At 40.9% G+C, this 16,286-nt stretch overlaps 1 pseudogene; it reads left to right on the top strand.

Annotated features, from left to right (window-relative positions):
- Positions 1-6,118: 6,118 nt before the first annotated feature.
- LOC119248568 (U6 spliceosomal RNA) lies at positions 6,119-6,204 on the top strand (annotated as a pseudogene).
- Positions 6,205-16,286: the final 10,082 nt, after the last annotated feature.

Genomic DNA, 16,286 nt, shown 5'->3' with positions numbered 1-16,286 from the left:
ACCCCAGCCTTAGACAACTATTTTTCTACTGTTTCCATCAGTTCAAATTCCTTTTTTTTTTTTTAATTCCACATATAACTGATACCATGCAGGGTTTGTTTTTCTCTGTCAGGCTTATTTTGCTTGGCATGGCTCCTCTGTTTCGTCCATGCTGTCACAAATGGCAACACTGCTTTTTCTTTGAAGTTGGAGTCATATTCTGTTACATACATCACCTTTCTCTGTCTACTTATCCGTTGCTAGATATTTAGGCGTTTTCCATGCTTTGATTTTTGTGCATAAGCTGAGATCACATTGAAGTGCAGATATCTCTTTGCAATAATGATTTCATTTCCTTTGGCTCTATAACCAGATGTGGGACTGTGAATCATACGGTGGTTTCACTTTCAATTTCTTCAGGATCATCCATACTGTTTTCCATGGTGGCTGGACCAGAGGACACTCCTCTGCATATCCTCACCAGCACTTCCTGCCTCCTCTTTTTTCCATGATAGCCATCATAACAGGTGTGAGTTACCTCCTTTATGCTAAAACAGGGAGATTTTACAGATTTTTAAATTATAGGTGGGTAGCTTACATTTGCTATGAATTTTCTTTTATGCATAATAAAAATAGTAAAGGTGATTGTTTTGATTAGTATTTCCAATAAATAGACCATAAAATAAGGATTTGAGGGCGAAAGTTGATTTGGACATTAATCCTGAGGATGCACTGGTAGAGGCGTGGGGGTGTGAAACTGGCATTAAAAATCAATTTACCTTCATTGGGCAATAGAAACCCAACCTCTTAGAAACTTGTGAGCGAGGGTGGGCCCTGTCTGTCTCACCTGAGCTATAAAGACTGAGTGGGGGGCCTCAGAATTAAGTCTTGCCCTAGGAGTTAAGTCTCAGCACGCTCACCACCATGGCCTGAGTTCGATCCCCAACCAGGGACCTAACCCACATGGAGCAGCAAACCTTTGCTATCTTACCTGCTGCTCCCCTTAGCAGTGTATTTCTGTTCTGCTCCCCACTCTGTATCTGATGAATCCTCTTAGGCCCCTGCACCTCTAGCCTACACCCCAGTTCTTCTTCACCAAATAAAGAAAAAAAAGACTAAGTAGGGATTTTCATGCTTGTCACTGATTGAGAGTTACTGCTTGTAGTTCTGCCACTTCTCAAGTGAATCAAGCTTGGACCTGTGGCTGAAGAAAGCTCCAAGGTAGAGCTCACAAGTGTTGGCAAAAAGAGGCTGTGGCATGTACAGGGAAAGCGAGTGCTGATGCGAAAGACACTCATGAGGTCTGCACCACCCCCGGCACCCCGCACCTGCACTCATGCAGGACTTGAAATTAATTCCCCTGTTACAGAGGGATAGCTAGCTATGTACTCTCTCTTTCTCTCTCCCCTCTCTCCTCCTCTCTCACACACACTTTTTCCATCCTCTTTCTAGACTCACCCTCTGCCAGCGCTCCTCTTCTCTAAGTTGCTTGCTGGTGGGATCACACAGACCTAGACCTGTAAGGGCTCCGGGTCCCAGATTGCCTAGATATGCATATGTCACCCCTGGGCTGGAAGAGCATCTACAGGCTTCTTCGTGAATGCTTGACTTAATTTGTATTCCTCTCTGCCCCCATTATGCAGAACAGCCCTCCCGCACTTCTTGATAATCCAGATGAACTCGCTTCTCTCTTTGCCTGCGACTGTACACTAGTGAGATGCCCAGAATGACTAGGAAGCAAAGTTTTAGGTGAAACCCTAACTATAACCCCAACCGGAGGATCTGCCCCAACATCCCTCCCTTCCCCAATGTCTGCGGTCCTTCTAATATTCCATCAGCCTGGCTCTTCTCTCTGCATAATATAGCCAGGACAGGTCCCCGGGCAGAGACCAACAAGATATCAGTGTGTGGACAGCCCAGGGGTTGAGAAGAGCAACTGATGGGGTCTGCTAACCTGACACAACGGAACATTCATTATAAAAGGGGCATTACATGCCAGGCAGAGAACCCTGTGCTGTACTGTGAACGATACACATTCACATCACAGCCTTTCATCCGAAAGCTTTACTCTTGCTGTTAGCATGCAAAATGTGCCCTGTTTTATCCTTTATTTCATCTTAGCCACTTGGTCAGTGAACATTTTTACATAAAGAAAGCCTGAAGACAGAGGCAAGGAAATAAAACAAATAGAAGCTGTGTCCTCCCAGCTTTCAGGACCTCTTCAGTGAGGACAGAGAAAGGCAGTGGTAATGTGAGCAGCATTTGAACTCCTCAGTTACTGAACACAAGGCGTGTTCTCCAAAATCAAGTGGTAACAGAGACGAGTCTGTTCTGATCCCACTTAGTTCCACTGCTTGGGTGCAAGAGGGAACTTATTTTAGCCATCAGCTCAAATATATTGGTTAAATTATTACCATTTTAATTTAGTGGCAGCTGAGAAAATATACGCCAATTACCCCAAGTAACCACAGGATTTAAGATGTCTTTTCATTCATTAATTATTAATGATTAGACTTTTGTAAAAGGAGATGCTCTCCTCTCTTCTCTCTCTCTTTCTCTCTCTCTCTCTCTCCTTTAACACCTCCATTATAGAGGTGTTGTGAGGATTTCTGCCTGTGTGGTAATGAAGTTCAGTAGCCCACTTTGGATTTTTCCGTGGAAAAGGGCTTATAAAATTTTAAAGTAAAAAAATACACTACAACTAACAAGGATGTTGATCTTGAAATGCAGCATGAAAACCAGAGACTGGAAATTTCAAATTTGTAGTAAACTGCTCTAAAGCTGTGAGCTCCTCAGACCTCGGGCGTTCAGCAGGGTGGCCCAGGAGGCCTTGGATGAAGAGGCCGCCGGATGTGGTGGCGTGAGTCAGTAGGTGGCCCTCTTCCATCCCAAGGAGGTCCCGGCCAACTCCCAGCGTCGGTTATGGAGCAGGCTGCTGCAGGACAGCCATCTGCCAGGGGAGATGGGAGCCTCAGGTCCTGACCACTTCTGCTCATTAAATATTCCAGGGCATTTTTATAAGGTGAAGGATGTATCCTTGCGTTCTACAATCTAGTTCCAGTTGGGTGGCAATATTGGCTCCTTAGTATGGTCTTGAGAAAAGACGACACATGGAAAATTTGGGGGGATGATTAACATTTTTGTGAGAGAAAATTCAGACAGACTGATTTGAAGTTTTATCCTGAATTCTTACTTTAAGAAGTATCAGACAAAACACCTGTTGGAGTAAGTTCTTATTGGAATATAAATGCATTTGTAGATGAGAGAGGATACTCCTTGGTTAATAAGTTTATGTAAGGATTAATTTTTAAGGAAACTCTCTAGTATTTACATATGGTAGTGAAATTATTTGATTTTTGAGTTTTTTAATGGACATTTGTTCAGTCCTTTGAATAACTGGTATTTGCGATAGGATATAGAGTAAGCTACATAGTGGATGATAATAATTGTTTTAATTTAGAATAATCAGAAAACTTTTTCTGACTTCTTTTAGCTTCATAGAACTCCTAGCTATATGTCATCCATAACTTTATGTGCAATATATTCATTATAATCACAAAAACCATAGCCGGAATACTAAATTCATTCTTAATAGTGAATGAACTGAGGTTCTTAGAAAAGAAAACAAAGATAAAAAATAAAATCACCGAAAAGATTGGGTCAAAGAGAGGAGAGTGATAGTCAGAGAAAATGTGCACATTCAGGCATTTATTTAGTCACCGCTTGTCTGGAATGGAAGAACTTTCTTCCACGCATCACTTACTATTCTTACTGAGCTGAAAATGCCCATTTCTAGATTTTGGTTAAAGGAAATCATTGAGCCTAAGCTCTGTATGTAATTTGCCATTTCTGTGGAAAGTTACCATAGCTCTGCGGGTTCCAGCAGAATGAAAAAAATGCCTCACAGTTTCAGCCTGAGAACAACTCAGATGAACAAACATGGCGCCTGGCTGCGCTGCTGAACATGATTATACCAAGAAAGGCAGGTGAGGTCTTCTTTTCTGAGTTCCATGGAGTGGGGATTGGGGAGGATAATAAAAGATTTTAGCATTTTGCCTTTTTGTATTTAAGTCTTCAATAGTAAATGATAGTTACCTGTTGTACTGATTCTTTTCTACAGGTAATTATTTTTTAATTTCTGTATGATGATCCCTTTGCTATATACTTACCACACAGTTACTGTGTTGAAGCCAGCTAGACTCTCCATAGGTGTTAATGAGATTACCCCTTTGGAACTCATGCCTTGGGAGAGGCAAAGATTTAAGAGACAGTATAATAAATAGCTCTAGATTTGGTACAGATATAAAGACCATTGAAAATAGGAGTAGTAGAGCGTGGCTAGTCAAGTGCTAATACTCTTTACATTTATTTAGAGATGCAAGATGCATAATTCCTGAATCATGTCATCAGCAGACCTGAATTAGGAGTTCCTAAATCAGGCACCTACATGTCTGTGCTTCTGCTCTTCTCTTCATCCAGCTAGGATGCTACTCACAGCCCTACCCTTTCTCATATTTCATAGTGAGCAGTGTTGATAAATCATCCTGGCAAGCAAAGATGACAACTCAATGTAACTACTTGTATGTGTTCTTTGAGGACAAACTGCATTATAATAGCCCAAAGACTAAAATGCCATGTTTTCTACTTTTTAGTGACACATCTGTCCCATATACTTTTGATGATCTGTAGCAATCATTTCTAAACAAATTTGGCCAGCATCAAAAGAATTCCTTAGTATGAACAATACAGAGAAAGCCAGTAATCTTTTTAATGATATACCCATGCACTGAAAGAAATAATGGGGATTTCCCATTTTAGTAAGATCAGACATAATGCAAAATATATATTTAAAATATATATTTGCAAAATACATAAATGAATATATATAATGTATATTCTCATGCAGTTTTAAGAAATAACTCAGAGAGAGGATCTATGTATGCTTTACCCGGTCTCCCTGCAAAGGTAATTTGAAAAACTGTGGTGCAGTATCACAGCAGAAAACTGGCTTCATCCAGTCAAGATAACTTACAGTTTTAGCACCTCAAGGCCCTTCCAGCTGCCCTTTATAGTTACTCACTCTTCCTTCCCTCTCAGCCCCTCCCTGACTTCTGCCATCCACTAATATGTTTATTTCTAGCATTTTTTTTAAAACTTAAAGTAGTTATCTAAGAGGGATGATACAATATGTGGCTTTGGGGACTTGGTTTTCATCACTCAGCATTCCACCGAGAGTCATCCAAGTTGGCATATCTCTAGGTTGTTCCTTCTCATTGCTGAAAAGGGTTTCTGGTCGCCATTGCAATGTGGTTGATGGTGGAGTTTCCTTGCACCAACAAGCAATGTTAAGACATCAGTAAAGTAGGCCTCCCCAGTGGCGCAGCGGTTGAGCACTGGGTTGCTAAGCTGCCTGCAGCTTCTGCAGCGCCGGTTTGATCCCCGGCTGCTCCCCAGTCACCACCGGAGGAGGGTCCCGCCTGGCGCGCAGACCTCCCCTGCTGTCCGCTGCTCCCCTCAGCAGTGTACTTCGGTCCTTCTGCCTGCTCTGCTCCCCGCTCTGGCTCTGGTGAATTCTCTCGCCCGCCCGCGCTTCTGACTGTACCCAGTGCTTGTGTAAATAAATAAATAAATCTTTAAAAAAAAAAAAAAAAGTGTCCAAGAATTCCACTAATTCACCTCTATTCTGACATAATCTACCCAGGAGTAGCACAGATTCCACAGGCTACGGCTCCCAAGTCAGCCCCGTCCTGAGCAGCCAGGTGCAAGGGCATATGATTCACCTGGGCTTACTTTGAACTAACTAGCTATAGATTGAAGGTTCCTCTCACCACCACCCTTAGACTTGAGGTGCCACTTGCAAGAAAACATTACTATCTGTGTTTCTGGCTGGCCATGGATCAGTGGTCACCATGACCCCCTCCTCAGGTTCAATTCATTTGCTAAAGCATTACACAGAACTCAGGGAGACATAAAAGGATATAACATAAGAACAGGCAAATGGAGAACAGGCTAGGGACAAGGTGTGGAGAAAGAGCAAGGGGTTTCCATGCCCTCCTCACGTATACCACTCTCCCTGCCTTTTTCAAGGGGGTAAATTGTATGGTATATAAATTTTATCCCAATTAAATTTCAAAAGATTGTATTCACTTTGGCAGCACATATGCTAAACTTGTAACAATACAGAGAAGATTAGCATGACCTGTGCCTCAAGTGTTCCATATTTTTAGTGAAATAAGTCAGAAAGAGAAAGGTAAATATTGGATGAGTTTACCCATGTGGAATATAAAGAAACAAAACAAAGGAGCAGACAAAACTAAACCAAATTAACCCCAGAAATCTGACTGAATAGTTGAGGCTACTAGAGTGTGGGTGGGAGGTGGGGGAGCAAAGTTGGGAGGGGCCCAGTCCACTATGGGTAGTTTGGTGGTGGGTGTGGTGTAGTAGCAAACACCTGAGGAGGCTGTGAACTTATTTCCCTAAATTATATACTATATTGTAACCAATTTTTAAATCTGTTTTTAGTACATATTTTGTCTCATTATCTATTTATATATTATGTATAATTAAAGTATAATATAATTAAGCATATACATTAAATACTCTATTATATATAATAGGTTTATATAGTATATAATGTATTTATAAATACACAAATGTAAATATACATATAAACTTATAATGAAAATAAAATAAAATTTAAAATTAATTTAAATTTAAAAGTATGGGAGTTCCTATCTTTGGAAATTTTCAAACTGTAGAATCTTGATTATGCCAAAGGCAGATGATCACAAAATTCTCTTAGATTCAGATTATATTGAGGGATATTTTATATCAAATAATAATAACACATTGAATCAAGAATCCAAAGCTTTGGGTTCTATCTTCTTTGTTTTATGAGTTTGAACAAACCTTACTCTCTGGATCTCGGTTTCTTTTTGTGTAAAATAGACATGATAATATAAACTTCATTAACAACATGCAGATTGTGAAGATTTATTAGTATGATAAAGATAAAATTGCTCTAAGAGCTACAAAGCATAATCTTGATGTTATATTGGGATTTTTTTTCAGAACTGTGTGATTTATTCTTTTTAGGAGTAAGTTTTGATTTCACTTTACAATTTGATTCTGTTTTTAAATAAGCTTTCTCCTTATTGTAAAGGAAAAGAGCAGTAGGTGATGGGTCTTTCAGAGTAGATTTTCAGTTAGTAAATCATTGTATTCTTTTTATCTCCCCTTCTATCCATTGCTTAATTCAATTGCTGATTATAGTTTCCTCCAAAATGATAAGGAAGCTTGAAACACTTACTAACCTTTAGAAACTGCTAAGTTTTGTCTAACAAGGTTAAATTTATAGACCAAAGATGTTTCATTCATATGCACATATACCTACACCTACACATATGTCCTGACATCCTGCTATCACATGCATAGAAGTGATAGTTTGGGTACTAATATAACTTCTGAGTGTAAAATGAAAATTAACTTTAAAATTCAGTGGTATTGGAATATCAAAAGAAACCAACTGCAGTTACATTTTTCTTTCTCTCAATTAACCCTCAAATTTTTCTCTGTAATATTGATTGAAAACACAAATCATCCATAAGGCCTGACATTTTCAAATCATCTGCAAGCCAGTGGCACATACAGAACTGAGGTGTTTGCTCTTGAACCAGAAAGAGCTCAGTCTTAGGCAATTTATCAGTTGACTTGGCACGCGTTGTATTTTCCTTCTTCTAGTCCTGTAAAAGTAATTTCTTTTTTGTACAATAACATATTTCCTTTACATTTTATTGAAATTCATTCCTCTTCATAAAATAGTAATTGAAGTGTTCCTTTGGTAAAGAGGCCATTCTTTGTAGATTATAGCAAATATGGTGGTGATGCTACTGGTGTTCTCTGTCAACCCCTCCCATATTTCATGTTCTCTACCCACCCTTTGCCTCTGTCAAGAGCCCAATAAAAGAAATTTGGTTTTGATTTTAAATTGAAGCAAGTGGTTTTAAAGAATAAGACAAGAGTAAATGTTATTCCCAGGCTTTTGCCAATGATTTGTATTACTTAGATCTTGAGATTAGGATTATTTTAAAAGTAATTATTATTGAACTGAAATCAGTTCACATTCAGTCCAGCCCCTACCCTTTCATCACCATCTACTTCTAAATATCCTCTGGAAATTAGTATTCATAATGAGTGGTCTGAGAGACTACAAGATTTTGAATATTCAATTAAGCTTGTCATGTCATTCATGCTAAAGCAGAGAAGCAGAATAATGTATTTTAATAAAAGTCTTTAAAATAGTGATATAAGCAATTTTAAAGCTCTTATCATTACTAATGCTACTTAAAGTATGTTTTTGCTATTTGCATAATGCATTGTTCTCAGCTCTTTTGTTTAACTTTAGTCCTCTGTGCCTTGCTCTCATGGCCTATGATATTTTTTCTCCTTAATAACCTGTCCACGGAGAATGAGACATAGAGGGTGCAAAAAATTCTAGAAAGAAAAGCGTAAGTCTTTTATATTGAACATCCCCTTTTGATATATATGTCCATGAACAGTTGTCAGAAAAGAATTCTGATTTCACACATAAAAGACAATTTACCATATTTTTGGAAACTAGCAAAATATGTGTATGTATTAATGCTCAATAATTCATTTTCTAAGAGTTGTGGTACTTGTAGGTCCCGAGGAGAGACTTTACTCACTGTTGACTTATTGATGTCAACTAAGAGTAATTAGGTAATGGCAAACATGGCCTTGACAGTGTCTGCTTTACAAATCACACTTAGTGGGTCTCAATTCCAAATTTTAGTAGTAGATTGCAATCATGTGTTTGCGTTGCAGATCATATGAGGGAATTTATGGGGAAGTGATTGGAAAGAAGTACAAATAACTCTGAATATGGTTTCAGCAGGCTACTAAAATCATGGAATTCACTTATTATAACAGCCATCAGAAGTATTTATGTTTTATTAGTGAGTCAAATAAAAGTTATTTCTAAAGGTCCTAGCTAAAGTGCCACTGATTAGAGGTGCCTAAGATTAAGATCTCAGGTCATGTACCTGAAGTCTTTGTCTGCAAAAGAAAGCTTTGTCCCTTTAGCCCACACGCCAACAAAATATTGTCATTTTCTGTACTGCTCCACAGAAATGTGAGTAAGGTTGGGAGGTCCTGTGCCCAGAGCACACTGATTTCCTTAACACTTTGTTCAGAAAATGTGGAGCCAGTCATTGGCAATAACGAAGAGAGCCATGGAGGATTGCCAACTCTGCCGGAACATGTGGGGCTAGAGGGCATGGAAGGAGCAGTGACTCATCCTGGTGGTTTGTAGTGTCAACAGTCTGATGTCTTGTTAGTAGCAGAAGTAACCACTTCTCACATCTTGCGTTTTTCTCTTTACTGTTTTTATGGTAGCTCACACTTGTGTATCTAAAGGTGTTACTTTAATTCTTTGAATCACTTTCTGACTCAGAATGGCTATCATGAAGCAGACAAGGATGACAAATGATGGAGACAATGTGGAGAAAGGGAACCCTCCATGCACTGTTGGTGGGAATGTCCATAGGTGTAGCCACTATGGAGGGCAGTGTGAGGATTCCGCAAATAATTGAAAATAGAATTGTGGTGTGATCCAGCAATTCCACTTCTGGGTATATATCCAAAGAAATGGAAAACACTATATTGAAGAGCTATCTGCACCCCCATGTTCATAGCAGCATTATTTACAATGACCAAGACACAGAAACAACCTAAAAATTGATTGAAGATGTTTGGTATATACATATAATGGAACATTATCAGTCATAATGAAAGAGAATCCTGCCACTTGTGACAATATGGATTGATCTGAGAGCATTTTATTAAGTGAAAAAAAAAAAAAGCCAAACAGAGAAAGACAAATACTGTAGGACCTTACTCACGTGTGGAACTTAAAAACAAAACAAAAAGCAGCACCCCAAAACCAAAGTAACAGAAAAAGAGACCAGATGTGTATTTAAATGCAGGGGCCAAAGGATGGGGGCATTGGAGAAAGGTGATCAAAAAGTACAAACTTCTACTTGTAAAATAAATTAATAATGGGAATGTAATGAACAAGATGACAATAATTATTACTGATGATGCATTTGATATATTTGAAAGCTGTTAGAGTAGTAGGCCCCAAGAATTCTCATCACAAGGAATTTCTTTGTCTTACTGAGGTGATGGATAGTCACTAAACTTATTGTGGCAAGTATTCACATTATATGTAAATCAAGTCATCATGCTATGCAGGTTATACAGTGCTATATGCCAATTATAGCGAATATAACTGGGTGGCGGGGGTACAGTGTCTTTGGAAATTAGAGGGACAGCACTCGAAAGAAGGATAATGCATCCAAAATGTAAGTTTTCTGGGCCTCCCTGGTGGCGCAAGGGGTTAAGACATAGCACTGTGAAGCTGTCTGCAGCCACTGCAACATGAGTTTGATCCCTGGCCAGGGAGGTGACCCACATGGTGCAGCAGACCTCTTCTGCCTCACCTGCTGCTCCTCTCAGCAGTATATTTCAATCTGCCTGTTCTGTTCCCCACTCTGTCTCTGGTGGGTCTTCTCACCCCCCACACCTCTGGCCTGTACCCCAGCTCTTGTATGCATAAATAAATAAATCTTTGAAGAAAAACAAAAAGCAAAATGCAGGTTTTCTGCATTTGTTCCTTGACTTGTTGTGTAATAAGTATTAATAAGACCTATCTTAACAAAATGTTGAGTAATTTTAGTCAAATTCAGGTGCTAAACTAGTGTTTGTTGGCATAGGTGGAAACCAGACCATCAATCATGATGTGAGTTGTGATGATTTTGGTCATTAATTTATATTCAGACACCTAAATCTAGATTTCTCATGACTTGGTATAAATGTTTGTGTGGAAACTGCTCTTCCTCTGTACCAACCAGAAAACTGCTATGGATTACAGAGGAAACAAAGTTTTTGAGACTTTAATTAGTACCTCTCTTATAAATGAGTTGTTTGTATAACACTTTTTATTTATTTTTTTTAAAGATTTATTTATTTATACAAGCACTGGGGTACAGGCCAGAGGCACTGGAGGGTGAGAGAATTCACCAGAGACAGAGCAGGGAGCAGAACAGGCAGAAGGATGGAAATACACTGCTGAGGGAAGGAGCAGGGAAGACAGGAGATGTCTGCCTCTCCATGTGGGGATCTCCCTGGCCAACCAGGAATTGAACTGGTGCTGCAGATGCTGAGGACAGCTTCACAGCACTGTGCTCAACCCACTGCACCACTGGGGAGGCCCAGTATAACACTTTTTAAAACAACATTCTTCAGTAAGTGCTGCTTGTGTGATTTTGTCTAGCAGTCCATTCTGGGCAACAGAATCTTCTATGCAAGTTTTAGTGGATCTAAAATCTGGAGCAAGGTGAACATATGTGGAGATGATCTTTATCTCAGATCTTTGTGAGATAATACAGATTTTTTAAGATTTTTAATGGAAATATCATTGACCTATAATATATTAATTTCAAATATAGAACATGGTTTGATATTTATAGATATTGCAAAATGATCACCATCACTAGTTAACATACATCATCATATGTAGTTACAAGAAATTTTCTATTGTGATGAGAACTTTTGAGATCTACTCTCTTAGAAACATTCAAATGTATATTATAGTATCATTAACTGTAATCACCATGCTGTACAGGACAACCCCATAACTTATTTATTTCATAAATGGAAATTTGACCCCTGTTACCCATTTTTCATCTATTTGGTCATCTTTTCTTCATTGACTACCTTCATTCACTCATTCATCAAAATTTATTCCAAAAGGGTGTGTTGGGCTTCTGCCATGTGGCATTCATTGCTGGTACACAGCAAACAAGACAACGCCATGTGTTTTCCCCGTCCACATGCAACATTAACATGAAGACAGAGAATAAACAAAAGAACTGGCAAGTGAAAAACCCCATTTTCTGAAGTGATTCATGCTACAAATCTAAACAAAATGTAGAGCTATAGTGAGGACAAAATGTGTGCATACAGAGTCCCAAGTCTTTTTGATAAGATTGTTGGGGGAGAGTGAGAATTGATGGAGCAGAAGGAGCCAGTCATGTGAAGATCTGTAGCCACATACGCTGAACAGGGTTTCCTTTTGACTGAAGAACAGAATGATGGTTTGAGGGCAAGAGATGCACTTCCCATTGTAATAGCCACATGGGGCTGGTCACATTTAAACTAATTAAAATAAAATATAGAACTCAGTGACACTAGTCATGTTTCAAGTGCTTAGCAACCCTATGTGACTAGTGGCCACCATATTTGACAACGCAAAGTATATTTCCATCCTTGAAGAAAGTTCCAATGGACAGTGCTGCACCCATGAAGTAGAAGAGCAGGAATAGATGAGGTCACAGAGTAGCTTAGAAAGATCAGGACAGTTCTTGTAGGTGGCCACGAGGACGTTGGGTTCTGCAAGTGCAATGGCAAGTCTTTGGATGGTTTTAAGCATGTACTTAGACTACTGGATTTACCTTTAAAACTATCACTCTATTATTGGTGCTCTAGTGGTAGGTTTGGTGTAGTAACATGTAAAAAGTTATGAGTATCATATACAGTCTTGTAAACCAACATTACCTCAACAAAAATGATTTAATATTAAAAACTAAGACTATTATTTCTGGCTGCAATGTAGAAAATAAATGGTAGAAAGGCAAGATCAGTTAGAAAGTTATTATAATTTTCCTGGGCTGGGATGATGATAGGTCTTTGGTTGGTTATTTTATGAGGGAAAAGAAGACAGATTATATTTAAGTGTATACTTTTTGAATTTAACAGAATTCCCTTAGGCACAACTGTATTTAACAAAGTGCAAATGGTAGGCCATGGGGTTCATTTCTAGATCCTCTTTACCAAAGACTAATAAAAACATATTGCTAGGTTTGCTTATTCTTTGTATAAAGTGGAGAGCTTTATAAATCAAATTTGCATCTGTATTTCCATTGTCCAGGCAGTATTTTTTTTTTCACTATTTTTCTTGCCACATTTTTCTTTTCCTATGGCTGTGTTGTCACTTTCTGAGTTAGGGCACAGTACTAACTTAGGAAGTGACTTTTTAGTTCTGTGATTGTTTAGTGTCCACTCTATGGATTGGGTCTCATTTTATTTGCTATCTCACCTCCCACCACCACTAACTGTAAGCTGTTAGTCACTTTTAGTGAGCATAATGCTGTTGCTTCTTTCTTATATGAACATTTTGTTGTTTTAGTTCTTGGTGGTCATGGGGAGGTAGGGTGGGTAGAATCTACCTTCTTTCCTTTTGGTGGCACAAATAACCTGGCTGTGATTTTTGTTGAGAATGGGGAGAAACACAGATCGGAGGACATTCCCTCTGCTCCACTATTGAATGTTTCAAGGACACCATTGTTTGACATATGGACCTAGTATTTTTGTTTTGCTGCTGTTAAAAATGTTATTCTTTCCTTATTTTCTGTTACATTTTTTAAATGTCTACTTTCCATCTCTTCTACCTCTGTTTTTATGACAATATATTATTTTTTTGAAGGAACTGAGAAAGGAGATATAGAACATTAAAATATTGAAATTGACAGTCTAAAATTCTCCTCACTATATCTTTCTTTCTAGCCTTGACATATGCCCAGATTTTTATAGTTTTTCATTCTAATATGCTATTTTTGATGCCAATGGATATTAGCATGATTTTCTAATCAAGAATTTTCATCGGAAGTGTCCCAGGGAGGCTCTGGTGTATGATTCATATGTCTAAAAAAGAAACTCAAGAAAGTAGGTGTGCATGCTAGGAGGCTCATTTGTCTTTGGCAAAGACACTGCTGCTCCAGTTTCCTTAATTATTAAACAGATGGTACCTGCTGCCATTGACTATCTGCCCAGCTTGTCCTCCATGTGGTGACACAGCTCTGGACATCGATGGAGAGAAGCTGGACCTGTCACACGCTTCACATCCATTTATGTCATCATACCAGTATCATCACCTGCTCAGCTAGGGCAGGCTATTTCCCATGGACCAAAGGGTAAGGCTTAAGCCATCTTGTCCCCTGTGCCGGTGAACTAGTTTGAGCTCGAGTCTCCTTATGTCTTTTCTCTATATCGCTTCATCTCCACACGCAAAATGCAGTGACATACTGAACCAATTATCCAAATACTCTAGGCTATAAACACACTTTAACGTGGAATGTCAAGATAATTAAGACAGAATTGGATTATTAGTGTTATTAGTGTGGGTACATGGTGGGTTAGGTGACTTAAAAATGAACCAGAATGGACTATCAGATTCTTGTTTTAAGTGTAAAACAGAAACAGCTCCCAGGGAATGTGCACGGAGATTTTTTTTTTTAAGCCCATTGAACAGATACTGAATGACATTTCACAAGCAGCCAAAACAGCTAGCTTGACATTTTTCCTCTAGTTTTTCGGACATCACATTACTCATGCACATGGAATGTATACCCTGAGAATATTTCGAAGTAGGGTCTTGTATGTTTTTCTCAGAAGCTTTCATGGGGGCATAGTGCCACATACCCCCAGGCATTATTCTAAGGCCTTTCCTGGTGATAACCCACCTGACCTAACACAGCCTGGGGATTTCTTTCTGTGACTTTTTTGATGGACTATTCGGTCTTCTTTACTTGGTGAACCTGTTACAGACCACAGTCATTAATGTCAATGTCATTTCCATTTCCACCCTCAACAATTGTTGAGTAATACTCATACACTGGGTACGCTTAGTTAACATGGGTTGCTAGAGTGCCACCCTGGATCCTTCTGACAAAGCCCTTAGGATGTAGGTAACTTGAGATATTCCATCATTTGGACCAACAGGAAAGGCTGGTGGAAAACAGAGCTTCTAGCAGGAGCAAGCCAAAGCATGAGGATGCCAGGTGAAGTTGGCAGCTAATGTAACGGACTTGAGAGCCTACAGCATCTGGGACCTGTAGGTTTAAAAAAAACAGTAGCAAGCACGTTGGTTCCCCTGGTCTGCCAACTAGCCAAGCACCGTCTTCTTCCAGGGGCCTAGGGTGTTCTACCCTGACGGTGGGCCACAGTCCCTGGCACCCCCGCTGTGGCGAGCTGGGCTGCAGACCGGACTCAGGAGCCTTTCTCTCCTGCGCTTGGGCTGCGCGACTCTGCGGGCGGAAGGAGCGCTGGAGCAGAGAGCAGCGCCGCCTCCGGGGGAGTGGACGCGAGCTCGGCCGGGCAGGCTTTTCTAGGGAGTTGCCTTAAAGCAAGCAAGCAAGGGGAATTGTCGATCACTCCAGTGACCTGCTTTTAAATATCGTTTTAAGCCGTTGTCTCCACTCCCTTCCCTCTTGCAAAATTGCACACCACCACCAATCTTACACCAAAAAGAAGGGGGCAAAAAAGATCAAGTCTCATTCTCCCTTCTCACCCTCCCTTTCCCCTCACCCTCCCTTCCAGCTCGCTCCCTCTCCCTCCCTCCCTTCTCTGGCGGCAACCACTCGTCTCTCGGACTGTGTCTCTCTCCGACGGGACTTAGCAACTTCTTGGTTCTCAGTCCCGTTTCCATTTTTTCCAACCTTTGCCATGAACTGGACCGACAGACGCTGGGGAGGCTTTGCTTTCGGCCCCAGGGAATGGCGGTTCGCATCCAGGCGCCGTGCCGGGGAGAATCCGCCGCGGAGAAAGAAAGAGTGATAGAGAAAGCGCTGCGGGAAGGAAGAGAAGGGGGACCTCCCTCCGCCGCGGGCCCCGCGCGCGCCAGCGCTGCGCCGCCTGCGCCGGGGATGGCCCGGAGCTCGCCCTGCGCTCTCGGCTCCTCCGCGTCTGCAGCCCCCGTGCGTCGGACACATCGGGCGATCTCTAAAATCCCGAAGTAGGAAGAGACCCCGGAGGATAAAAATTGGGGGTGGGGTAGAGCAGAGAATCTTGTAAAGCTCTTCCAAGAGAGGAAAGAGAAGGCTGATCGTTTCTGCCTGTGCTAGCTCTTAGCTGGAAGGCGTCTCTCTGGAGCATCTAGTGTTCCCCAGGAGTTATTCGAAAGCTGAAACTTTCTGTGTTTCGTGGGCCCGTGGAGAAAAAGGAGGGATTCCGGGGGGCGGGGGCGGGGGGGGGTTGGGAGACAGCTTGTGTGTGCGCATGTGGGGGCGTCGGGACGGCCTGGGTGTTCGGTGAAGCGGGCACACCATGGCAGTGCCCCGCGCGGCCGCCCCAGGGGCGCACGAGCCGGGCCCGGGTGGACTGAGCCAAGCCCCCGCGGCGAGTCTGGACGGTGCGGGTAGCGCGGGCCCCGAGTGCCTGCGGGTCTCTGG

This window comes from Talpa occidentalis, unplaced genomic scaffold, assembly GCF_014898055.3.
Source record: "Talpa occidentalis isolate TD23 unplaced genomic scaffold, MPIMG_talOcc4v2.1 talOcc4.16, whole genome shotgun sequence".
Taxonomy (NCBI): Eukaryota; Metazoa; Chordata; class Mammalia; order Eulipotyphla; family Talpidae; genus Talpa; species Talpa occidentalis.
This window is presented reverse-complemented; position numbering and strand designations above follow the sequence as displayed.